Below are 27,896 nucleotides of genomic sequence, written 5' to 3'. Positions count from 1 at the left end.
TCTCCCTCTTCCAACCCTCTTAACCATGCTCACCACTTGATCTCTATCAAACTAAATTCCAAAAATTATTTATTCTGAAAAATGCAATTGCTGGCCTTCCTACGTGGTCAAAATCTTCATGGCTTCATTGATGGTTCAAAGCCATGTCCACCTTCTTTGCTTGCTGTTGAAGGTTCGGACACTGTTAAGCACAATCCAGAATATATAAATTGGATCCAACAAGATCAGATGATCATGAGTCTCCTCATATCTTCTCTTTCAGAAGAAACCATACCTATCATCATTAGATTGAATACTTCCAATGCTATTTGGGATGCTTTTTAAGAAGCCTTATTTTCTCCTTCCAATACTAGAATCCTTAATCTTCATATGCAGTTGCAAAACCTCAAACAGGATGACCTTACTGTGACACAATTTCTCCAAAAAGCAAACCTCTATCTGATGAGTTAGCAGCTGCAGGAAGACCATTGAATGTATCAGATTTCAATATTTTCGTGTTCAAAGGGTTGAGATCTGATTTCAAGGACATTGTTACCACGTTATATGTACGGCCTGAACCTGTTTCATACTTTGAGCTCCATATCTTATTGCTGAATCATGAGTTTATTCATGGCTCATCCATGTCTACCCTCTCCTTCGCTTCAGGTGATATATCCCATACCCCCGCAGCTAATATTGTTCAACGTTCATTTAATGGTGAAAGACAATATCCTGGCAACAACAATAACACCTCTAACAGAGGACGCGGAAGATCCTATAGGGGCCGAGGGGGACGAGGTGGCCGAAATTAGTATCAACGTAACAACTATGGAAATAACTTATCTACTATAGCTCAACCTTGGAATTCAAAAAATGATGGAAGCACAAGATGTCAGATTTGCAATGGGACAAATCATCAAGCCACGACTTGTTTCAACGATACAATCATACTATAAATCTTACTGCTTATCTCACCCATCAGGCACTGATCCCGTTGAATCAAAACTAGTTTCCCGATATGGGTGCTACTCATCATGTTGCATCTGACCTATCAAGCTTTGATCATGTTGAAGAATACAAAGGCCCGAATAAACTACATGTTAGAAACGAACAAGGTTTGCCAATCCAAAATACTGGTAGTGCCTCTTTCTCTAATCTCTCTAATCGTAAATTTTTCTTAAATCAAATTCTTCATGTTCCCTCTATAACTAAGCCTCTCCTCTCTGTTCAAAAGTTTACTCGTGATAATAATGTTTTCTTTGAATTTTTTCCTGCTCATTTTATTAGCAAGGATCTAGCCTCCAGGATTCCACTTCTTTTCGGTCAGAGTAACGATGATCTATACACCTTGTCTATCAAGCCACAATTTCTGCTCTCACCGCCACAAAAGCCTTCTCTTCATGTTGGCATCTTCGGTTGAGTCATCCGCATCAGAAAGTCCTCAGTCAAGTGCTATCCAAACATAATCTTTCTAGTTCTAGGTTTAGAGAAAATAATTTATGTACTGCTTGCCAACTTGGCAAGTCTCATAAAATGTCTCTTCCTCTTCGAATCAATAAAAGTACTTCCTTTTTGCAATTAATTTTTGCGGATGTTTGGGGCCTTCCCCTTTTCTATCATCTCAAGTTCATCGTTTTCTTCTCGTATTTGTTGATGATTTCGCTGGTTATACATGGTGTTATCCGCCTTTTCAAAAGTTTAGTGTTTTATCTATTTTCAATCAATTTTATGTTTTTGTTGAAAGGCAATTTCACACGAAAGTTAAGTCGATTCAAACTGATTGGGGTGGTGAATTTCACCCTTTGTCGACTCTTTGTGCAACGTTAGGCATAGTCCATCGTCTTTCATGCCCTCACACTCATGAACAACAAGGAAAGGTTGAGCGCAAACATAGACACATCGTTGAAACTGGAATAAGTCTCATGGCACGTAGCTCCTCTCCTTCAAAGTATTAGCACTTTGCTTTTGATACTACTGTCTATTTGATTAATCGATTTCCCACATCTACTAATAATAAGAAATCACCCTTTGAAGTCGTATTTCACTCTGCACCAGATTATCATTTCCTGAAAGTGTTTGGGTGCCTCTGTTTTCCATACCTACGTCCTTATAATTAACATAAAATAAATTTTAGGAGTCAACCTTGTGTGTTCTTAGGGTACAGTCCATCACACCATGGTTATCGATGTCTTGATACATGCTCTAGCAGATTATATATTGCATGGCATGTTCGTTTTGATGAAACTCAATTTTCCATTGCTAACAAGTCTATTCTTGGACCACCACCTTCTACAAATGCGCAACCATGGGTTTCAGCTCCTATCACCTTACCAGCTTCTCCACCTTTCCAGTCTAGGATTGCTTCGCCCCACATGTCGTCCGTCAACTTCCTAGCAGTTACAAGCGAACCCTCTTCTCATCCAGCTTCTCCGGTATTGAACTCATCCTCGCCTCCATCTTCTGTCTCACCAAGTTCAAATTTACCTGCTAATAATGTTAACCCAACTCATGGTGATAATCCTAATTCGCATGCTCTTATAGATTCCTCTGTTCTATCGGATGATTCATCTATGTACCTTTTGCCTCCTCAACCTTCCTCACAGCCTCCCATTTCAGCTACACTAGTTGTGCCTAAACGTAAATCAAAAGTTGCTAATCCACCAGAACGATCCCACACCATGCAACTATGTCTAGTGTCCAAATGCAAGCCCACAACTCATCTTGCTTGCACATCTCTTACTATTGCTTCTTTCCCTTCTTCCACAGAGCCTATCAACTTCACACAGCTCTCGAAGTTTAAGGAATGGCGTGATGCTATGTCTTTTGAGATGACAGACTTGTTCAAAAACCAAACATGGTTGTTGGTTCCCATTAATTCCTCTATGAACATTCTAGGGTGCAGATGGGTCTTTCGCATTAAGAGGAACTTAGTTGGAGCTATTGAATGATATAAAGCTCACTTAGTTACCAAAGGATTTCATCAGGTTGAGGGCCAAGATTATCATGAAATATTCAGTCTTGTTATTAAACCCGCCATCATCCGCATCATCCTATCGCTGGTAGCTACTTATGGATGGCCATTGCGTCAATTGGATGTTCAACATGCATTTCTACATGGTGAGCTTCAAGAGGATGTCTACATGGCTCAACCCCCATGTTTTGTTCATCCCCAATTCCCTAATTATATTTGCAAGCTTCGCAAATCTCTTTATGGTCATAAGCAAGCCCCAAGGGCTTGGTACAACAAACTTCTTCAGTTTCTAGTCACAGTTGGTTTTACAACATCTAAAACTGATGTTTCTTTATTCATCTACTCTCATGGAGATATGGTTTCTTACCACTTGGTTTATGTAGATGACATTGTACTCACAGGAAACAACATTTCCTTCATCGATTCATTTGTTCGAGCCCTTGGCAGTGCCTTCTCCATAAGAGACCTCGGTCCACTTCACTATTTTCTTGGTGTTCAAGTGCATCGCGACAACACTGGCATTTGTCTCTCCCAGTCCCAGTATATTCATGGCATCCTCACCAGGGCTGGTATTCTTCATTGCAAACCTCTCAGTACTCCTATGGAAACCAAATGTGAAGCTGTAAAAAGGTGACAACTCCGCCTTCGACGACCCGAGTCTTTACAGATAGATTGTTGGTGCTCTTCAATATCTAACCCTTACAAGACCCGACATATATTTTGTGTGAACAAAGTGTGCCAGTACATGCATCATCCATCGATAAATCAATGGGCTGCTGTAAAGCGCATTATTCATTATCTTCAGCACACTAAATTGATGGCATTTTTTATTTCAAAAGCCTCTAATCTTCAGTTGCAGGCATTCACTGACTCTGACTGGGCTGGCAGTATTGATGATCGCAAGTCTATAGGTGGTTATGCTATATACTTTGGTCCAAACTTAATCTCCTGGTCCTCAAAGAAACAACGGACAATGTCTAGATCATCTACGGAGTCTGAGTACAAAGCATTGGAAGATGCTACTGCTGAACTGACATGGACTCAATCACTAATGTTTGAGCTAGGTATTCAGCTCTCTCGTGCTCCTATTCTCTGGTGCGACAATATAGGTGCTACGTACCTGTCCATTAATCCCATTTTTCACTCTCGTACCAAGCATGTAGAGATCGACTTTCATTTTGAAAGACAAAGTGGCTAGACGTGACTTACTAATTCAGTTTCTCTCTTCGAAAGATTAAGAAGCTGATGTACTCACGAAGCCATTGTCTACTGCCAGATTCCAATTTCTGAGGGACAAACTCAAGGTGAAAGACCCACCTTCAGTATGCCAGGGGTATTGGACATATCCTATCGTTTAAAGGATCATGTCATAACCCAATTATTCCCTCCGTGAACCGTCGTGACGGCACCTAGTCTCTACGACTAGGTAAGCCTAACACTTTGCGGAAATGAAACAAAAACACAAACATTAACTACTAACAGTAACAAATATCTAATAAGCAACTGAATGCCACTCAGCATATACAATTATCACCTCTGAAAATGTACAAAACAGTTCCCAAAACCCGGAATACCGTAAGTCACAAGCTACTAAGAAGTCTTAACCGTTCTATACATCATTTCTACAGAAAGAAGGCAAAATGAACATAGGGGGATAGAGGGGGACTCCGAGGATCTGCGGGCGCGAGCAGATGTACCTTGAAGTCTCCAATAAGCAGCAACGACTGCAACTAGTGATGAGGCTAGTAAGATGAACCTGGATCTGCACACGAAAAACATGTGCAGGAAAGGGCGCGTGAGTATACCACAACGGTACCCAGTAAGTGCCAAGTCTAACCTCAGTCGAGTAGTGACGAGATCAGGTCAGGGCCCTACTGGTATACATATAAAGGAATAAGACAGAATGAAATATTGCAGTAAAATAAATACGAAAATCTAATAGGAATAGAATCAATGAAAGATAACAACTCAGAACACAGTGATAACAACTGGGATCTCTCGAGATACCGTCTCGTAATCCCAAACGTAAATGTACATGGGGATCTCCCGGAATACCGTTCCGTAGTCCTAAAATAAATATGCAGAATAAAGGGATCTCCCGGAATACCGTTCCGTAGTCCCAAAGTAAATATGCAGTACAGGGGGATCTCCCGGAATACCATTCCGTAGTCCCAAAATAAATATGCAGTACATGGGGATCTCCCGGAAATACCGTTCTGTAGTCCCAAAATAAATATGCAGCGCAACCAATCGAAATAACAGTTACAGCAAGAAATCCTACAGCTTAGACTAAGTTCAAGTCAAGGATAGCAGGTAATTTCACTAAACATGCTGCACAGAGTTCAAATAGGCAGTTACACAAGTAGGCATGCTATTCTAGTCTAAACATGATATATACATATGCTAGTGTGTTTCAATTAAGGAGAAAACAAATTATGACTTAGTGAAAAACATAATTTTACAACAAATAGCCCGTGTACATACTCGTCACCTCACGTACACGGCGCTCACATATCAAACAATACCAAGTCCTAAGGGGAGTTCCCCCACACAAGGTTAGGCAATCCACTTACCTCGAACCAAGCTCAATTAATCAGTCACAATGCCTTACCCACGAATATCCGGCTCCGAGTGGCCCAAATCTAGCCAAAATCGATTACATAGCATAAATATAACTACAACAAACTAATCTAGCTAATGAAATCAAAGCTAACGCAAGAAATTGAAAAATCGCTCAAAAAGCCTCCCAGGACCCACGTCTCAGAATCGGGTAAAAGTCACAAAATACGAACACCCATTCACTCACGAGTCTAACCATACCAAATTCACTCAATTCCGATACCAAAATCTCGATCAAAACCCCAAAATTTGGTCGAAGAACTTTTCTCAAATTTTCCCAAATTTTCACCCCAAATCCGAAATTAGATGATAAAATTAATGATAGATTAGTGGGTTATAACCATAAAGGAGTTAGGAATCATTACCCAATGACTCCCTCTGAATATCTCTCGAAAATTCGCCTTCTACCGAGCTCCTAATTCAATTTTGTGAGATGAACTCAAAACCCTCATTTTTGAACTTTAAATTCTGCCAAGGTATGCCCTTCTTCACGAACGTGGTCAAAGCCTCGCGTTCGTGAAGCACAAGCTGCTCCAGACCAAAATATACTCATCGCGAACGCGATGCACGGGTCGCGAACGTGAAGCTCAACTAGCCTGACCCTACGCGAATGCGGGACACTTATCGCGAACGCGTAAGCTATCATGCCTGGAATCCATCTGACCGTTAACTCTACGCGAACGCGAGGTCCTTATTGCGAACGCGTAGCCTTAATGTTCCATACCTTCACGAATGCGGGAATAACATCACGAACGAGAAGAACAACCTCAGCTGCCTTTCCCAGATGCTCTACGCGATCGCGAGACTTCTCTCCCGAATGCGATTAAGGATTGTCTGCAACAAAAACACCAGAAATCTGCTATTTTTCAATTTCAAAAACTAGTCCGTTAAGCATCCGAAACTCAGCCGAACCCCCGAGACCTTAACCAAACATATCAACCAATCCTAAAACACCATACGAACTTATTTGAGACCTCAAATCACATCAAACAACGCTAAAATTATGAATTACCCTCCAATTCAAACTTAAAGAAACTTGAAACTTCGAAATTCGACATGCTATGTCAAAACCAATCAAACCACGTCCGATTGACCTCAAATTTTGCACACAAGTCATATTTAACACTACAGACCTACTCCAACTTTCAAAATCGGAATCTGAGCCCGATATCAAAAATTCCACTACTGGCCCAAAACTCCAAAAATTCGACTTTCGCCATTTAAAGCCTAAATTAGCTACGGGCCTCCAAAACACAATCCGGACATGCCCCTAAGCCCAAAATCACACAACAAAGCAAACGGAATCGACGGAATTCCATTCCGGAGTCGTCTTCACACAGTTCTGACTACGGTGCCAATCCTAAGGCTTAAACCTCCATTTAGGGACTAAATGTCCCAAAACACTCGAAATAAAACAAAACGAAACCTCCCAGCAAGTTACAATAGCAGAAATAGATATGGGAGAAGAAGTTAAATAGGGGATTGGGGCTATAACTCTCAAGATGACCGGCTAGGTCATCACATCCTCCCCCTCTTAAAATAATTATTCGTCCTCGAACGAGTATAGAGACATACCTGAAGCATTGAAAAGATGAGGATAACGGTTGCGCATATCCTGCTCGGTCTCCCAAGCCGCCTCCTCAACCGCTGACCTTGCCACTGAAACTTTACTGATGCAATGTTCTTTGACCTCAGCTTCCGAACCTGCCTTTCCAAAATAGCCACTGGCTCCTAAACATAGGATAGATCCTTGTCCTACTGGACTGAGCTGAAATCCAACACATGAGACGGATCACCGTGATACCTCTGGAGCATCGAAACTTTAAATACCGAATGAACTCCTGCTAGGTTGGGAGGTAAGGCAAGCTCATAAGCAACCTCCTCAACTCGCCGCAACCCCTAAGTGGCCAATAAACCTTGGGCCCAGCTTGCCCCTCCTTCTGAACCTCATAACGCCCTTCATAGGCGAAACCCAAAGCAGGACCCGCTCGCCTACCTTGTATGCAACATCGCGAACCTTCCAGTCCGCATAACTCTTCTATCTGGACTGGGCTATATGAAGTCTATCCTGAATCACCTTCACCTTTTTCAAGGCATCCTGAACCAAGTCCGTACCCAATAATCTGGCCTCGCCCGGCTCGAACCAACCCACTAGGGACCCACACCGCCTACCATACAGAGCCTCGTATGGTGCCATCTGAATGCTGGACTAATAACTATTGTTGTAGGCAAATTCTGCAAGTGGAAAGAACTGATCCCAAGAACCTCCAAACTCCATCACACACGCACGGAGCATATCCTCAAGAATCTGAATAGTGCGCTCGGACTGCCCGTCCGTCTGAGGGTGAAACGTTGTGCTCAACTCCACCCGAGTACCCAACTCTTGCTGTACGGCTCTCTAGAACCGCGATGTAAACTGTGTGCCCCGGTCAGAGATGATAGATACCGGTACTCCATGAAGTCTCATAATCTCACGAATGTAAATTTGAGCCAGCTGCTCGGAAGAATAGGTCGTCATCACAGGAATAAAATGAGCTGACTTGGTCAGCCTGTCCATAATCACCCAAGCTACATCAACCTTCCGCTGAGTCTGTGGGAGTCCAACAACGAAGTCCATAGTGATCCGCTCCCATTTCCACTCCGGAATCTCTATCTTCTGAAACAACCCACCCGGTCGCTGATGCTCATACTTCACTTGCTGGCAATTTAGACATCTAGCCACTAATAATGCTCCCTCAGGTCCTCATACATCTTCGCGGCACCCGGATGAATGGAGTACCGCGAGCTGTGAGCCTCCTGAAGAATCAAGTCACGCAAACCGTCCACATTGGGCACACATAACCTGCCCTGCATCCTTAATGCACCATCCTCCCCAATAGTGGCCTCCTTAGCATCACTGTGCTGTACCGTGTCCTTAAGGACAAGCAGATGGGGGTCATCATATTGACGCTCCCTGATATGATCATAAAGAGAAGACCGACAGACCACACCATACAAGCCAACACTCGACTCGGCTCAGAAATATCCAATCTCACAAACTGGCTGGCTAAGGCCTGAACATCCAATGCCATGGGCCTCTCTGCTGCTGGTAGATATGCTAAACTCCCCAAACTCTCTTCCCGGCGACTCAAAGTATCGGCCACCATATTGGCCTTCCCCGGGTGGTACAAAATGGTAATGTCATAATCCTTAAGCAGATCTAACCGACTCCTCTGACGCAAATTAAGATCCTTCTAGTTGAACAGATGCTGCAAAATTCGGTGATCAGTGTAGATCTCACAAGGAATGCCGTACAAATAGTGCCTCCAAATCTTCAAGGCATGAACAATAGTTGCTAGCTCAAGGTCGTGGATAGGATAGTTCCTTTCATGCACCTTCAGCTGTCTGGACACGTATTCAATCACCCTACGGTCCTGCATCAACACCGCGCCAAGGCCAACTCGCGACGCATCACAATAAACTATATAAGACCCCGAACCTGAAGGAAATACCAATATTGGGCTGTAGTCAAAGCTGTCTTGAGCTTCTGAAAGCTCTCCTCACACTCCTCTGTCTACCTGAACGGAGCACCCTTCTGTGTCAGCAGGGTCATAGCTGCTGCAATAGATGAAAATCCCTTAACAAACCGACGGTAATACCCCGCCAAACCAAGGAAACTTCGGATCTCTGTAACTAAGGACAGTCTGGGCCAACTCTGCACTCCTTCCACCTTCTTCAGATCCACCTTGATCCCCTCACTCGACACAATATGACCCAAAAATGCCACGGAATCTAACCAGAACTCACATTTTGAGAACTTTGCATATAACTTCTTTTCTCTCAAAGTCTGAAGCACCGTCCTTAGGTGCTGCTCATGATCCTCCCGAGTCCGGGAATACACTAGAATGTCATCAATGAGTACGACGTCAAAAGAATCACTATAGTGCCGGAACACACTGCGCATCAAGTGCATAAAGGCTGCTGGGGCATTGATCAGCCGAAATGACATCACAAGGAACTCGTAGTGGCCATACCGAGTCCTGAAATAAGTCTTCGGGATATGTCTGGCTCCCAAATCTTCAACTGATGATAACCTGATCACAAGTCAATCTTAGAAAATAGTTTGGCACCCTATAGCTGATCAAATAGGTCATTAATACGAGGCAAGGGATACTTGTTCTTCACTGTGACTTTGTTCAACTGGTGATAATTAATACACATATGCAGAGAACCATCCTTTTTCTTCACAAACAAGACTGGAGCACCCCAAGGTGACACACTGGGCCGAATGAAGCCCTTATCAAGCAACTCCTGCAACTGCTCCTTCAACTCATTCAACTCATGAGGAGCCATACGGCATGGAGGAATAGAGATGGGTTGAGTGCCCGACAATAAATCAATGCCGAAATCAATATCTCTGTCGGGCGGCGTGCCCGGAAGATCAGCTAGAAATACATCTGGGAAATCCCTCACTACTGGAACTGACTCAACTATAGGGGTATCGATACTGACATCTCTCACATAAGCTAAATACGTGTCGCACCCCTTCTCAACCATTCGTTGAGCCTTAAGAAATGAAATAAATCTGCGGGGAGTATACTCTAAGGTACCTCTCCACTCTAATCGCGGTAAGCCTGGCATAGCCAGCGTCACGGTCTTAGCGTGACAATCAAGAATAGCATAATGGGGCGATAACCAGTCCATGCACAAGATAACATCAAGATCTACCATGTTGAGCATTAATAAGTCAGCTCTGGTCTCAAGCCTACTAAGAGCAATCAAACACGACTGATACACGCGGTCCACAACAAGAGAATCTCTCACATGAGTAGACACATAAATAAGGAAACTCAAAGAATCCCGAGATACGCCCAAATATGGGGCAAAATAAGAGGACACATATGAATACGTAGAGCCTGGGTCAAATAATACCGATGCATCTCTGTGACAGACTAGAACAATACATGTAATGACAGAGTCAGAAGCAACTGCCTCTGTACGAGCCGGAAGAGCATAATACCTGGCCTGGCATCCCCGTCTAGGGTGACCTCGACTTCCCCGACCTCCATCTCGAGCTGGCTGAGCAACTGGGGCGGTAGCTGGTGCTGGAATCATAGCCTGAGGACCCGGTGGAGCACGTGGTGGCTGAGAAGTTTGTGGAGGTGCAACCCTCCTAAGTCTGGGGCAATTCCTCACTATATGACCGGTGTAGCCACACTTAAAACAACCCCTCGGAGGGCGTGGATACTATGAATGACTCGGGCCAGGTCTTCTGGACTGGCCGCTAAAAGTACACCAAGCAGGAGGCACACTAGATACTGACGGTGCATAATAAGGCTCCTGGGGCCTAGTAGGGGCTGGAATACCACTGGTAGCTGGAAGAGCTGAATGAATTGGATGACCACATAACCCCTACCATGGCGAGCTACTAGGGCACGAGTGCCATAATAAGAACTAGTCTCTAGAGACCTCATGGCCTCTCTCTCCTCTCGGTCCCGGGCAAGCATGCCCTCCAATCTCCTAGCAATACTCACAACCTGTTAGTAAGGAATATCCATCTCCGCTCCCTGACCATACTAATCCTGATATTGGGGTGAAGTCCCTCAATAAATTGTCGAACCCTCTCTCGAACTGTGGCAACAAAGGCCGGTGCATGTCGGGCCAAATCACTAAAGCTGACTGCATACTCTGACACAGTCATACCACCCTGGCACAACTACTCAAACTCCGTGCGCCATGAGTCCCTGAGGCTCTGAGGGACATACTCTCTCAAAAACATGTCTGAAAATTGAGTCCATGTAAGTGAAGCTGCCTCTTCTTGACTACTCAACTCATAAGCACGCCACCACTGATAGGCTGCTCCTCTAAGATGGAAAGTGGAAAAAGAAACCCCACTCGTCTCCGCTACACCCATAGTATGGAGAATACGATGACACTCCACTAGAAAATCCTGAGCATCATCTGTAGCCAATCCGCTGAAGGTAGGTGGGTGGAACTTCTGGTACCTCTCAAGTCTAAGCTACTCCGCCTTAGAAGCGGCTGTCCTACTCTCATGCTGAACCAGGGCTACCGGCGGCATAAGAATGAACTCTGGGGCCTAATCAATCTGGACCCTCTGCTCAGGAATATGGGCTGCGGGAGTCTGTGCCCCTCCCCTGGCCTGAGATGTGGCGAGAGCTAACGGAATCAATCCAGCCTAAGCTAAGGTGCTGAACATGCTCATGAACGGGGATAGAGTCTCCTGGAGGGCTGGTTCAACAATAGGAACCTCTGGTGCCTGCCCTCCAGCTAGAACAACTGGGGACTCCTCTGTCGCAGCTCGCGCGGGTGCTCTGGCTGCACCGTGTGGCCGTACTCTACCCCGGCCCAAGCCTCTGGCGGCTCTAGTAGGGGGCGCGGGTTCCTGGTGATCAGATCCTCCGGTACGGGTCCTCAACATCTGTGAGAAAGAATATAATAGAGAATTTTTAGAATTTGATGCCAATAACTTGCACGACAAGGAAATCAAAGAAGTATGTTTGTTCCTAACAGTTCCATAGCCTCCCGAAGATAAGTACAGACGTCTCCGTACCGATCCACGAGACTCTAATAAACCAGCTTGTGAATCACGACTCCTATGAACCTAGACCTCTGATACCAAATTGTCACGACCCAATTTCTCCCTCAGTGAACCGTCGTGACGGCACCTAGTCTCTACGACTAGGTAAGCCTAACACTTTGAGGAAATGAAACAAAAACACGAACATTAACTACTAACAGTAACAAATATCTAATAAGCAACTAAATGCCACTCGGTATATACAATTATCACTTCTAAAAATGTACAAAAAAATTCCCAAAATCCGGAATACCGCAAGTGACAAGCTACTAGGAAGTCTTAACCGTTCTATACATCATTTCTACAGAAAGAAGGCAAAATGAACATAGGGGGATAAAGGGGGACTCCGAGGATCTGCAGGCATGAGCAAATATACCTTGAAGTCTCCAATAAGCAGCATCGACTGCAACTAGGGATGAGGCTAGTAAGATGAACCTGGATCTGCACACGAAAAATATGTGCTGGAAAGGGTGTGATTACACCACAACGGTACCCATTAAGTGCCAAGCCTAACCTCGGTCGAGTAGTGACGAGATCAGGTCAGGGCCCTACTGGTATACATATAATGAAATAAGACAGAATGAAATATTGCAGTAAAATAAATACAGAAATCTAACAGGAATAGAATCAATGAAAGACAATAACTCAGAACACAGTGATAACAACCGGGGATCTCTCGAGATACCATCTCGTAATCCCAAACGTAAATGTGCAGGGGGATCTCCCAGAATACCGTTCCGTAGTCCCAATATAAATATGCAGAACATGGGGATCTCTCGGAATACCGTTCTGTAGTCCCAAAGGAAATATGCAGTACAGGGGGATCTCCCAAAATTCCGTTCCGTAGTCCCAAATAAATATGCAGTACAAGGGGATCTTTCGGAATACCGTTCCGTAGTCCCATAATAAATATGCAGCACAACCCACCGAAATAACAGTTACAGCAAGAAATCCTACGGTTTAGACTAAGTTAAAGTCAATGAAAGAAGGAAATTTGACTAAACATACTGCACAGAGTTCAAATAGGCAGTTAAACAAGTAGGCATGTTATTCTAGTCTAAACAGGATATTTACATATGCTAGTGTGTTTCAATTAAGGAGAAAACAAGTTATAACTTAGTGAAAAATGAAATTTTACAACAAATAGCCCGTGTACATACTCGTCACCTCACGTACACGGCGCTCACATATCAAGCAGTACCAAATCCTAAGGGGAGTTCCCCCACACAAGGTTAGACAATCCATTTACCTCGAACCAAGCTCAATCAATCAGTCACAATGCCTTCCCCACCAATATCCGGCTTCGAGTGGCCAAAATCTAGCCAAAATAGATTACATAGCATAAATAGAACTACAAGAAACTAATCTAGCTAATGATATCAAAGCTAACGCAAGAAATTGAAAAATCGCTCAAAAAGCCTCCCAGGGCCCACGTCTCAGAATCAGGTAAAAGTCACAAAATAAGAACACCCATTCACTCATGAGTCTAACCATACCAAATTCACTCAATTCCGATACCAAATCTCGATCAAAACCCCAAAATTTGGTGTAAGGACTTTTCTCAAATTTTCCCAAATTTTTACCTCAAATCCGAAATTAAATGATAAAATTAATGATAGATTAGTGGGTTATAACCATAAAGGAGTTAGGAATCATTACCCAATGACTCCCTCTGAAAATCTCTCGAAATGTCATCTTCTACCGAGCTCACAATTCAATTTTGTGATATGAGCTCAAAACCCTCGTTTTTGAAATTTAAATTTTAACACTACGGACCTACTCCAACTTCCAGAATCGGAATCCGACCCCGATATCAAAAATTCCACTACCGGTCCAAAACTCCAAAAATTCGACCTTCGCCATTTCAAGCCTAAATGAGCTACAGACCTCCAAAACACAATCCGGACACGCCCTTAAGCCCAAAATCACACAACGAAGCTAACGGAATCGACGAAATTCTATTTCGGAGTCGTCTTCACACATTTCCGACTACGGTGCCAATCCTAAGCCTTAAACCTCCATTTAGGGACTAAGTGCCCCAAAACACTCCAAAACAACCAAAACGAAACCTCCCGGCAAGTCACAATTGCAGAAATAGATATGGGAGAAGCAGTTAAATAGGGGATCAGGGCTATAACTCTCAAGACGACCGGCCGGGTCGTCAAAGATCACCAGCAACCTCCAGTAGTTAGGACTCATTTGTAGCTATCATGTAGTAGTTGGTTCCATCTAGAATACTATTACTCTGATGTATTATAAATATTGTTGTATAATTGTATTTGGAAGTGAATGAAGAGCTCCAGTTATCATCCCCTCTAACATCAGTCTAATAAATCACATAACATACTACACAACTTGCATACTCACAGCAGCATTCCCGATCACAGTAACTACTCAAAACCAACCCGGTACTAATATTAAACCCCATATCAAACAAAACCCCATTCCCAAAACCTTCATTCACTTCTGATAATGAAAGAAACTCACGGAATCTCATGACCCCTTATTAGATCAACAAGTCATGGAGCTCTATTGCCCCAACCAGAACCATAATAACTTTCTAAGCCGACTTTCAATATTTTCCTCCCTAATATACCGTAATCAAACCTGATAGTACCCGTTCTAGGTCCAATGACCTTATATTATTAAACATAACTATCCCACATATATGCCACACCGATATAACTCAAGCTATAACTGCGCAATCCGTGTACCCAAAAATGGGAAATGCCTCAAAAAAAAAGAATCGTATTGCAAGTTCAACAACCATCACCACAACCGCAATGCTATGAGCTCATCATATATAGTAGAACCAAGACACACGAATCTAATAACGGTAACCAGCTCTCCTAGAGCTCACATTAACATCAACTGCACGGACAACTCATGTGCTATAGTATCACTATCTTGACCCGCACGGACAACTCACGTGCCAATAATATTAGTATATGGATCTGTATGGACAACTCACGTGCCAATAACATAATCCGCCTGGCATGGTCACAGGCCTCTAGTCCAAGCATATCATACATGAGCAATCAATTAAGTACAAATGTATATGATACATGAAATAAGATTCACATGCTCCTGGACTGGTATAACTAACATGCCATAGAGTAGGCATGTGCAAAGTGTGCTATCACAGCTCAAATCGGCAAGGTAACGCAGAAATAGTAACTTCCCAGTTTATTAAGGGAATTAGCCTCTTTGTAACCTCAAGTATAGCCCAGATAGTTCTCAACAAAGGTACGAATATGAGAAACGGTATAACCTTACGCTTAACAGTCAACTCTATGCGTATTATAGCCTAATCATTCTTCCGAGTATGAATACTTACCCGGATGCCCGCACATGGGCTCAAACCTCACATATATGCACACTCATAGCGCGTAGCTATCATAAATAATTAACACAACTAGTTCCTTCACTAAGTTTAAATAAAATACTCACCTCAAACAGGCCGCAACCCTAAAACAATATGCTTCTGAGAACTCCCAGTCTCCAAGTTCATAGAACACATGAATCACCGTAACTGGTCCCAACTCCATCACTCGAATGACTAACACATCTTTCATGCATAATCATCCCATGAGGAATTCTTCCAAAAATTTTCCTTGCCACATAGCAATAATTGAAATATCAACCAAGTGAGTACTGCAATATCGATGAACATCCGTAAGTCAAAATACTATGCATCTTCTAAACTGCGCACCCTTCTTAAGGATTGCCGAGTAGTTATAACATTCATCTAAATATCTGAAACTGACCATTTTGTCCAAATTTCGTGACCTTCCCTTCAAGACCGAACTGCCACCTTACACATGTAAATCTTAATCCTGCACAACACACCACATCTATCATGCCATCATGTGAAAAGCACGAGAATATCATTATCAACTCTGAGTCACCAGCAGTTACATATCCGGTTAGTTAGAAACCTTCCCTTTGCTTCCTTCCAGGAGGAAATCATAATACACAACACGTTCCCTACACCGGTAAAAAACAAATCTGATTCAAACCATGGTAGAAACCATCAAGAATACTTTGAAATCCATTTGCACATAACTAAGCTATCAGAACTGAATTCCTCTAACTCGACCAAGCCACGCAGGTCACCAAAACGAAGAATATTGCCATCAAAACATCTGTAGAGCCTCACCACATCATAGGTAACCAAAGAGCCGATCATACCATTACCATACTGGTCCAGCCTACTACCCAGTCATTCTATTTTCTCCGAGTTTCTTTTGAATTTTCCTCAAGTTGAAACTTCTCCTAGTCAGAACTCCACAATCCTTACCAAAGCTCACTACAAGACATCCTAACATAAAACCACACTGCCCTAAGGACCATAAGATGTTGCATTCTTCTTAAGCACCCCCATAAATACCACAATCGAGACACCCACTCTGAAAGGCCTGATGTGAATTTAAAATTGTTCCTCTTTCCTTTCTTATACTGAAATGTAGAATCTATAGTCATACAGAATTACCACAAGTCCTGATACCATCAAATGCAAATCTCAGATTCTATCCACACACAAGTTCAAAAATATTCTCAATCCCTTTATCCCTTTGCGAGAGCCATCCACTCCGCTCAATCTCAATTGCACCGATCAACGGGCTGAACGGCATGTGCCCCATGCACACTACATCCTTCACACATAATAACTCAAATCATTTCCATGATTCCCATATATCCATAAAGTGTAATATAATTCGTATTCAGAAATTCTCTTACTCGAGTTATCCTCGAAGCCAGCCTCTGCAAGTCATAACTGATTTATTGTAATGACCTGATAGGTCGTTCCAAGAGTTGTAACCCCGTTTTCCCCATTTCTGCTTATTTATATATTGTTCAGCTATGTTGAGTTGTATCGAGTTGGTAGGTTTGGGTTCGGAGTAGTTTTAGAGTGAAATGAGACACTTAGTCTCTTAGTTAGAAAGCTAAGTTAGAAAAGTCAATCGGAAGTTGACTTATGAGTAAAAAAGTTTGGACATTAATTTTTATGATCCGGTTAGCTTCGTTGGGTGATTTTAGACTTAGGAGTGTGTCCGGAATGTAATTTGGAGGTCCGTGGTAGAATTAGGCTTGAATTGGCGAAAGTTAGAATTTCGTAGTGGAAAATTAGGTATCAGGGTCAGAATGGAATTTTGGAAGTTGAAGTAGGTTCGTAGTGTCATTTGTGACGTGTGTGCTAAATTTGAGGTCATTCAGACGTGGTTTGATAGGTTTCGGCATCGTTGGCGAATTTTGGAAGTTTAGAAGTTCTTAGGCTTGAATTCTTGGTTGAATTTGTGTTTTGGTGTTGTTTTAGGCATTCCGAAGGTTTGACTAAGTTTGGGTAGTGGTATATGACTTGTTTGAATTAGTGGTTGTGGTTCCGAGGGGCTCGGGATGATTTCGGATGGGTATCGGGGAGTTTGGAAGTTGGAAAATGCAACTGGAGCTGCTGTTCTGGAGTGTTCGCACCTGCGGATTGGGAACCGCATGTGTGAACTTCGCAGGTGCGGGCTTGAGGCGCAGGTGCACAGAGGAACCGCAGGTGTGGCTTGGTCTCCGCATCTGCGATGATCGCAGGTGCGTGGGAGGCTCGCAGATGCGGAGATGGAGGCCTGGGGTTTGGTCGCAGATGCGAAGAGAGGATCGCACCTGCGAGCCCGCAGGTGCGAAGGAGGTTGCACAGGCGTGAAGCATGGAGTTTAAGTGACGTCCGCAGGTATGCACATGGGACCGCAAGTGCAGCCATGCAGGTGCGAAGAAGAGGGTCGCAGGTGCGGAACCCCTGGGGCAGAACCTATAAAAGTAACCCTTCGTGAATTTTTTCACTTTTTCCACCATTGTTGAACGGTTTTGAGCTTTGGGCAGTGTTTTTCAAGGGAGAATCATGAGACATCAGTGAGGTAAGTCACTTGAGTTTATTTACACTCGTTTATGATGTTTTTCCACTGATTAGCCATGAAATTAGTAGGGGTTTAGAGTGAAATTGATGGAGTTAGGGTTTGAGTTTTGGAGAGTTTTAAGTGAGGATTTGTGGGACCAAACGGAGTCCGATTTTGACGAACTTTATATGGTTAGACTCGGGTGAGGACGAGGGTTTTTATTCTTCCATTTTTGACTTGTTTCGAGACGTGGGCTTAGGGGCCGGGTTTTGGTCGATTTCGGATTTTTGGCCTATTTATGTTGTTTTTATTGTGGAATTCGATTCTTTAGCCTATGTTGATAGTAGTATTCTGATTTTGGTTAGATTCGGAGTTTTTGAAGACTGAGTCCAGAGACGAGGGCATCCCGGAGTAGGATTTTACATTGTTAAGGTAAGTAACAGTTTTAATTCTTGCTTTGAGGGTATAAACTCGGAGATTTGACATCACGTGATTGTTTGGAAGTGATACCCACGCTAGGTGACAGGCGTGTGGGTGTGCACCAAGAGGGATTGAGACTTGGTCGGTCCCGTGAGGCTGTGAGGCCTAATGGCTATTATCTGTGGTTATGTGTTTATTTGTTGTTGAACTTGTTTTCCTTCATGTTAGAGATCATGCTTAGGATTTTATTCATGCTCACATTATTTGCACTCAGTCATAGATATTATTGTACATGTTTACCTCAGTCCCTATTATTTTGTTGATATGCTGTGATACTTGGCGTGGGTTGTGTTTCCCTTATTTGTTGTTGATGGTGAGGCAAGAGAGGTACATGACTGAGTGAGACCGAGGTCCTGTTGTGAGGTATTTGATTGAGGAATGTGAGTTATCTATGCAGCACGTGAGTTGTCCGTGCGGATCCAGGTATTGATACCATAGTGCGTGAGTTATCCGCGTAGCATGTGAGTTGACCGTGCGGACCCAAGGATTGATATCATGGCATGTGAGTTGTCCGTGCAGCACGTGAGTTGTCCGTGCTTAGCGCTTGGGCTTTGGGAGCCCCTCCGGAGTCTATACACACCCCCAGTGAGCGCAGATACCTATTGAGTGTTGAGTGTATTGAGTGCTGAGTGCCGAGTGTTGAGTGATGGAGTGACAATGTTGTGAGGTTGCATTTACTTTTGATGTTGCTGCATTTACCTGTTAATTTCTTTGTGGCATTTGTTGGTTTTATGGAATTTACCTGTTTATTCATGTTTATTGTAAATTGTGAAAATAAATAATTGGACTGTTTTGCTTAGCTCGTCACTAATACATAGTTCCTTAGTTATTTCTGTTACTACTGAGTCGTTTGTACTCGTGCTACACCCTACATTTTATGTGCAGATCCAGGTGAGTTAGAGCGCGGCGATCGTTGAGTTCAGGCCAGCTATCGTTGGAGACTGCAAGGTAGCTGCTAGCGTCTGCAAGACCTTGTTACTCCTTTTATCATTTCTTCTTTTGGACTGTATTGACAGTTAGATAGTTTTATTTCTTAGTTCATAGATTTAGACGCTCATGACTTAGTGATAATCCGATGTTTGGGGCTCGTTTTCGTATTTTCTATAATTATATTTAGAGTTGATTTATTTTATGAAAAATTCAAATGTTGGAAATATTTTATTAAATTCTTATAATCAATTTAGTAGTAATATTTTGGGAAATAAGCTTGCCTTGTAACACGATAGGCGCCATCACGACCATGGTTAGATTTTGAGTCGTGACATTTATAGTATACCTCAAACTGAAACAGACACAACACATAACCATGCAATCAAAGCGTCGATAGTGGTCTCCCCCACTTACCTCAATGCCATAGAACAGAACATCTAGTACATTTAGCTCCCAAACTTGAGGGATCCAATGACAAACAACAACAACAACAACCCAGTATAATCCCACTAGTGGGGTCTGGGGAGGGTAGTGTGTACGCAGACCTTACCTCTACACTGGGGTAGAGAGGCTGTTTCCGATAGACCATAATACCGCAGGGAGATTCAACTAAATCCTTCATAAGCTCACATACATCCACATGACGATCAGGTCAAGTTTCTCAACCAAATTCAAATTCGAATTTCAACAAATATACCCCGCTGGTAGAAAGGAAACTCTCCACACAACATTCTAAGGATCACACCTCTATAGATTACTCCGCAGGAGATATCCCACCTGCTTAGACTCAAATTGGCATCTTGCTATACCCTTTCACAACCGCGATTACTATGCCATCACTTAATCTTCCTAAGTCTGAACTCATCACAAGACATGAAATTGTACTTCGTTCTAGAATAAAACAACATGAAAAATCTTCCAACACATTCTACTTGAGACTATACGTCACATCAAGACAGCAATCTAGCACCCAATAGCCCTTTTTACATCTCAAGCAACTTTTTTCATCATATTCAAACCATCCGAACATATCTTGCAGTCACATCATACTTATCATACAGTCATCCATCCACTAATCGAGCCATAAATTCCACTCATAGGGACACTACCTAACATATAAGTCCAAAAGTATGTGCTCACACAACTGAAATCCCCATGCTCAAGCTACTGTCATAACCCGGCCTCAAGTCCTCTAGACTGGCCCATCATCAGCACATAGAAATCACATCTCGCACCTCATCCATGGAATCACAAGCTATCGATGCACAGTTGATACTGACCGCTCATGTGCACATACGAATGCGCGAAAGGAATTCAAAGAGTTATGTTTCAAGCTGAATCAATTTTGCACGATAAGAAAAGAAAGAGGAGAAATTATCCAAAATACCCTGTAGCCTCTCGAATATAAGTATGGACGTCATCATACCAATCCGCAAGACTCTACTAGACACTTGTTCATGACTTGTAGAACCTATGAATCTAGAGCTCTGATACCAATTTGTCACGACCCAAAATCTAACTAGCCGGGATGGCACCTAACCTCACCCGCTAGGTAAGCCAAATAACAACAATCCAATTCAATTAATAATTAACTGACTCTAATTTACTCCCCAAGGACTGGTAGTATAAATCATGAGCTACTAAGATTAGAATTTACAAAGATGGTATGAAATAAATACATCATCTATTCGAAACGTACATAAATAGATTTTTATAAATCTAAGGCTACCATGAACACGAGGCAGCTACAACCGGAAACGCAGGTACATCTTCAAATCTAGCTTCACGTCGATCACAGCAACATCAACATCCAATATATTCACGCAAGGTGCAGAAGTATAGTATGAGTACAACAGACCCCATGTACGCAATAAGTAACAAACCTAACCTTAGGTTGAAAGTAGTGACGAGCTGAAACACAGGTCGGGGTCCAACACCAATAGCCAACAATAATTCATAACAACATAATGGAAGTAATAAAAAAGGTAGCTCACAAACAAAATGCCCAGCTCGTTCACAGTTCCATAAAAATAGTCATGCTTTTCAAATATATCAGTAAAAACCCAAATCCTTTACCGAAATCACCAATTTATGAGTATGTTTTGAAAACTGTGATTTTTTCCAAAAACATTCAACAGGTAAATGTTTCATTTTTAAAATGGCATGAGAAAAATACATCTTTATGCCTCCATGTCAATATGTAGGAGAAGTCATGAATGACGCAACGTCGTACAGCATGAGGAAAAATGCATCTCTATACATGTATGTAAAGTGTGCATGTCAATGCGATGCAACTCAGTGACAAAACCATATGCATACTCTTAGAGTATCATTTCACTCAATCCTTCCAGTCACCCAGTCCTCTCAGTCACTCAATCCTCACAGTCACTTAATCCTCACAATCGCTCGGCACTCGCACTCGGTAGGTACCTGCGCTCACTGGGGGTGTGTACAGACTCTGGAGGGGCGCCTTCAGCCCAAGCTCTATAATAAGCCAATCATGGCATAAATCAATAAAACATGATGTGGCGCGCTTCCTGATCCCATAAATGATATGATGTATCAATAAATGGTAATAGAGACTGACATATGATATGCAAATGAATGCATATGACTGAGTATGTAATTGCAATGTAAGCAAATAATTCAACAGCAGCAATGACCTCGGTGGGTCCCAACTGAATAAGCATGTGGCCTAGACATGGTTTCTAGCATGAATCACAGCTCAAAAGCTCTAATACGTACAGATTTTATGGTTCCAAATAAGATTAGGTAACTACACAGTACCACAAAAATAACAGAGTCACATTTTACACGGTGCACGCCCACACGCCCGTCACCTAGCATGTGCGTCACCTCAACACCAAACACATAACACGTATTAATAAGGTTCGTACCCTCAGCTCCAAGTTTAGAAGTGTTATTTACCTTGAACAAGTCGAGTCCAATACCGAACAAGCTAAACAATGCTTCAGAAATTCCATTTTGCGCGTATCAACCACCGAACAACTTCCTATCTCCTCAATTCCAAGCCGAACGATTCGAAACTAGTCAAACAACGTGCAAATTAATCAAAATATACTCCAATGCTTACAATTTAACAATTTACAAAAATTCCCAACTCCGCTAGAAATATCGACAGTGGAACCCAGGTCTCGGAATCCGACGAAACTCATAAAATCCAATAACTCATTCAATTACGAGTCCAACCATACTAATTTTAATCAAATCTAACTCCGAATCGATGTTCAAATATCGAAAATTCATTTTATTGAATTGTAGAAAATTCCTATGACTTCTCTTGAAAAATCAATAATCTAACGCCGAAAATAAAGATTAATTCATGGAATATAATCACAAGGGGGTCAAGAACACTTATTCCAAGTTGTGTGGTGAAATTTGTCTCTGAATTTGCCTCTGAAATTTGCCTTTGAAAATCGCCCATCCAAAATCCACCCAAGGCCCTCGGGACCTCAACCAAATATACCAACAAGTCCTAAAACATCATACAAACTTAGTTGATACCCCAAATCACATCAAACAATACTTAAAAATATGAATCACCCCCAATTGAAACTTCAATGAAACTATCGAATTTCAACTTCTATATTCGATGCTGAAACCTATCAAATCAAGTCCGATTTACTTCAAATTTTGCATACAAGTCATAAATGACATAACGAACCTATTCAAATTTCCAGAATCGGATTCCAACCCCGATATCAAAAAGTCAACTCTCGGTCAAACTTCCAATCTTTCAATTTCTTATTTTTGCCATTTCAAGCCAAATTTAACTACGAACTTCAAAATGAATGTCCTGACACACTCCTAAGTCCAAACTCACCATACGGAGCTATTGGAACCATCAAAACTCCATTCCAGAGTCGTTTGTACAAAAAGTCAAACTTCGGTCAACACTTTTCATTTAAGCTTCTAAACAAGGATTGTTCTTTTAATTAAATCCCGAATCATCCGAAAACTAAAGCCAAAAATTCACACAAGTCATAATACACATTACAAAGCTGCTCAAGATTTCAAATTGTTGAAAGAAGCATAGATGTTCAAAACGACAAGTCGAGTCGTTACAAGTCCATTCTAAAAAGAATGACACATTTCTATAATTGGAAATAATTTAACTTTAAACTTTTTATTTCACCCATTTTATCCTTAATGAGAAACTTTTATAACTACACAAATGTCATGGCACCACAAAGATTTTAAGATCACAAATTTCAAAAGTCTCTTTTCTTTTAAACTTTATATCGAGTCAAACTAACTCATCAAAATTGTACAGAGATTTAAAACAAATTTTGCCTTATATGGAGTCCGGAACCAAAATATTGTTATTTTGGACTTAAAGCACAAAAATAGGTAAAAACAAATAATTGATGACCAAAGTATATATAACACATTTATTCAATGCGCTATACCTTATTGGCACGTTTGTCTGTTAAGGTATAGCACATTTGTTACATGCGCTATATGTAAACTTTACTGACCCACCAATAATTCATCTGAACTTTACTGAGCCACCAATAATCGAGGGTATAGCGCATGCATAATAGGCGCTACATATATAGTTCATCCTATATATATGCCATACCTTCCATTATTGTACCCCGAACTGGTTTTTTACTTATTTAAGGAATTTCAGAATTTCGGTAAAAATCCATTCAGGATCCTTCAGGTCTTCCGAAATATTTGTTTGCTTAACGTATTTTGTATTTTGTCATAATGTTTGAAGAGCGAAAAAATTAGGGTTGCATTATATTGGGGGGATGAGGTTATGGTATAGAATAACTCAATACACTATAGTTGTTTTCCACAATGTCATGTTAAGTTGCCACTTACAATGGAGTACGATAGATTGATATCGTTGTTATATAAAAAAATGAGTGAGGAAACGTTCGGCTAATATTAAAGTAACCGGAAGATATCTGTATTTTGTTACTCCACAAGGGGTTGCTTGTTATGTTGAGTTTAACATCGAAGACGATGAAACTCTGACACATTTTTTGAGGACTTCGGATGAACACCGGGAACTTCTTGTGATAAAAATGTTTGAAATGTACGTCAAGGTTGAAGACGATCGCAATATTGAGGTTCCGCAAAATAGGGATAACCCTCAATCATCTGGTGGTTGTTTTGGAGCAGTTTTATCCGAACAGGTTCTGTTTGAAAGAGTTTGGCCAGATCTAAACTTATCTCCACGGGCGAATGAGGAGCGATGACATAATTTCTCCCCAAGTTTACATAATCCACAAACCGAGTGGTAAATTTCAATTTTCCTTTGTATTACGATATTTGTTTTATGTATTGTATTTGTATTAACACTCATATATTCCAAATGCGGTATCATCTAGATATGAATTTTACAAGTTATGAACCAACAGACATTTGGAATATGCCTAGTTTTGGTGTGTTGGATCATAGTGGTCCATCCGTGAGTCATCAGCAACAGGATAATGTGCATCATGGGATATCAACAGATTATGATTTGTAAGTTAAGTGATAAAGTTTATATGTAATGTTTGGATGAATTTGAGAAACTCATTATTTTATTAGTTGTGCAGTGAAAACGAGTAACTTGAAGGTCATGTCCTTACTCAATTGCCCGAAGATGATATATTTAATTGGGATCTGGCAGATGTGAAGAGTCAGGAAGATAATAGTGATTATGACAACAATGCTGATGAGTTTGGAGATGACACACCATTTCCTGATGATGATAAGGAGGACGAGAATGATGAACCTGATTTGACGAGGGAGCATGATGCCACCAATGAGCATGCTCCATATATGCAGACTCCACCTTCTGTTAGACTGAGAGTGTATGAGTCCCATGTGTCATTTCATTCAAGGGAGATTCCATACCTTAATCAGTTGCCTAGTATGTAGGATGTGGATGTCCTCACAAGGGATCTCGACTAAATTCGGACAACAATGTGGGATGAATCTAGACCAATGATGCTGTCAAAGAATATGCTTTTTGTTGATAAAGCGCGCCTAAGAAGGGCGGTGCGAATGTACAGCATAAAAGAGTATCGTGAGATCGTGGTTCATGACTCATCTCCGGAAGTATACAAGGTTATTTGTCACAGATGGTTTCAAGGTTGTAAATGGATGCTGCATGCGAGAAAGTTGAAAACAAATATGTGGATTGTGGAGAAATACATTGGCACCCACACTTGTGAAATGGACACATTCAATGGGAATCATTTTAACTTAAATGTTAACTTGATTTCTCTTGTCTTGATTCCACATATTGAATCGTCCATAAGGTACAATATTAAAGAGTGTATAACATCTGTCCACTAGGTATATGGATGTACCATTACCAAAAGAAAAGGCATTTCTTGGGCGAAAATGTGCGTTTGAGATTGTTTATGGTAACTAGGATAAGTCCGCCGCTCTACCCAGGTACATGGCTATATTGCAACACTTTAACCTCGGGACTGTTGTTGAACGGAAACTTCGACGGAGTTCGGGAATACAAGAATTCATATTCAGATGTGTTCTGGCATTTAAACCAACCATTGATCGTTTTGTGCATTGTCAGTCGGTAATATCCATAGACGACACTCATGTCTATGGAAAGTATGATATTAAGTTGTTGATCGCCGTTGCAGTAGATGCTAATGGAAGCATATTTCCCCTCATGTTTTCTATTTGTGCCAATGAAAGCCAAGAGATATGGACATTGTTTTTCAACCACTTGAAGGAGCACATAGTTAGACAACGTTTAGGTATTTATCTAATATTTGATCGTCATGGCGGTATTCTATGTTTTGTACAGAATTTGTGTGCATGGCAGGAACCGTATGCCTACCACCGTCACTATGTTAGGCACTTGAAGGCCAACTTCTAGAGGGCTCATCCGAAATAGGACTTACATGATTTAATGTGGATGGCTATAACAGATCACCAAGAGTGTAAATTCAGGAGGCGAATGGAATTGATTAGGCAGCAAGACCCAGAAGCCTATCGTTGGTTGATGCGACATGAGCTTGACAAGTGGACTTTTCATAAGGATGGTGGTAGAAGATGGGGAATTTTGACTACAAATGTGTCAGAGTCTTTCAACGGGTTGTTGAAGTCTGCACGTGGATTTCCTGTCACTGCCATGGTGCGAATGTCATTCAAGCAAATGGAGGAGAGGTTTGTTGAAAGATCTAGAGGTGCATCGTCATTGATGGAAAGGGGTGTTGGATATATGCCACAACCAATGAAACGATTTGAGAAATATAGGAAGCGAGTACAGTGGCATACATTTTTGCAGTATTGCAGCGAGCGAAATATTTTCTTGAAGTTCGCACTGGTCTGTATCAAACCCACGAGAATAATACATACACCGTCAATGAATCTAGAAGATTATTCCCGTGTGGAAAATGATCAATCTATCACTTGCCATGCTCACATGCCATGAAGTGCTTTCAACATACAGGTTTTGCGGCAACGAGCTACGTTGATAAAGAATATAGTATTGTTGCATACGTAAACACCTATAGTGGATAGTTGCAGCCAGTGGGTGGTGAGAATTATTGGCTGCCGGAACAATTTAAAATGGTGTGTAACAAGGATTATGTGTGTCAACGGCAAGTGCAAAAAAGAACGCGAATACAGAACCAAATGGAAGCTGGTGATACCGTTTATGCGTGTAAATGTGGAATATGTTCCCAAACAGGACATGATCGCCATAAATGTCCTTCAGTTGGTTTGGGAGGCGGTGGTAATTCAGCTGCAGGTGGAAGTTCATCCAATGTGGCCAATTATCAAGGATAAACGTAGTGTTTTGTTGCAGTATTTTTGTTGTACTAAATGTCTGTAAAGGTTCAGTTTGCAAAATTTCTAAAATAAATTTATGTTTCCAATAGTGTTAAATCTAATTGATATTTAGCATTAAATATTCAATACAACAATTTAAAATATTTTCTAAGAAATAAATAATAATTTTCATTTGCCATTATCATCACCATCTGGCAGTATTTCATTGTCACTGTCTTCATCTTCTTCATCAACATCTTGTACGCACCCTTCCGGACCGAGAGCATCGTAATCTAGGCCCTAGTTGACACACATTTCTCGTATTTCATTGTTATCATCAATAAGACCACTTGCTTGATTTCTACAATAATATGGGACTCCTACGTCCAACGTCTGTGGCCGAAACTTAGTTAGTCCCTCCCACTTGATAATTGTTGGGAAAACAGGATAATTAATGTCTCTATGCAATTTTTTATTTTCTAATAAATCCCAATATTGATCCTCTATTCCTTGAAGGTAGTTAAGATCATCTAGTGCATGATGAACGCCTAGTGTCTTTTCCATCTCTAAAATCTCCTTCATCAAATGCCGAATCACTTCTGGTTCATCTTTGTGTGTGATTGTTTAGAAGGTTGCAGACAGTGCTTGTGGTACAACTAGCCCATGCCAGTGGCATAGCACTTCATAATCATAC

Source organism: Nicotiana tabacum, chromosome 12, assembly GCF_000715075.1.
Source record: "Nicotiana tabacum cultivar K326 chromosome 12, ASM71507v2, whole genome shotgun sequence".
NCBI lineage: Eukaryota > Viridiplantae > Streptophyta > Magnoliopsida > Solanales > Solanaceae > Nicotiana > Nicotiana tabacum.
Note: the sequence above shows the minus strand (reverse complement) of the source record.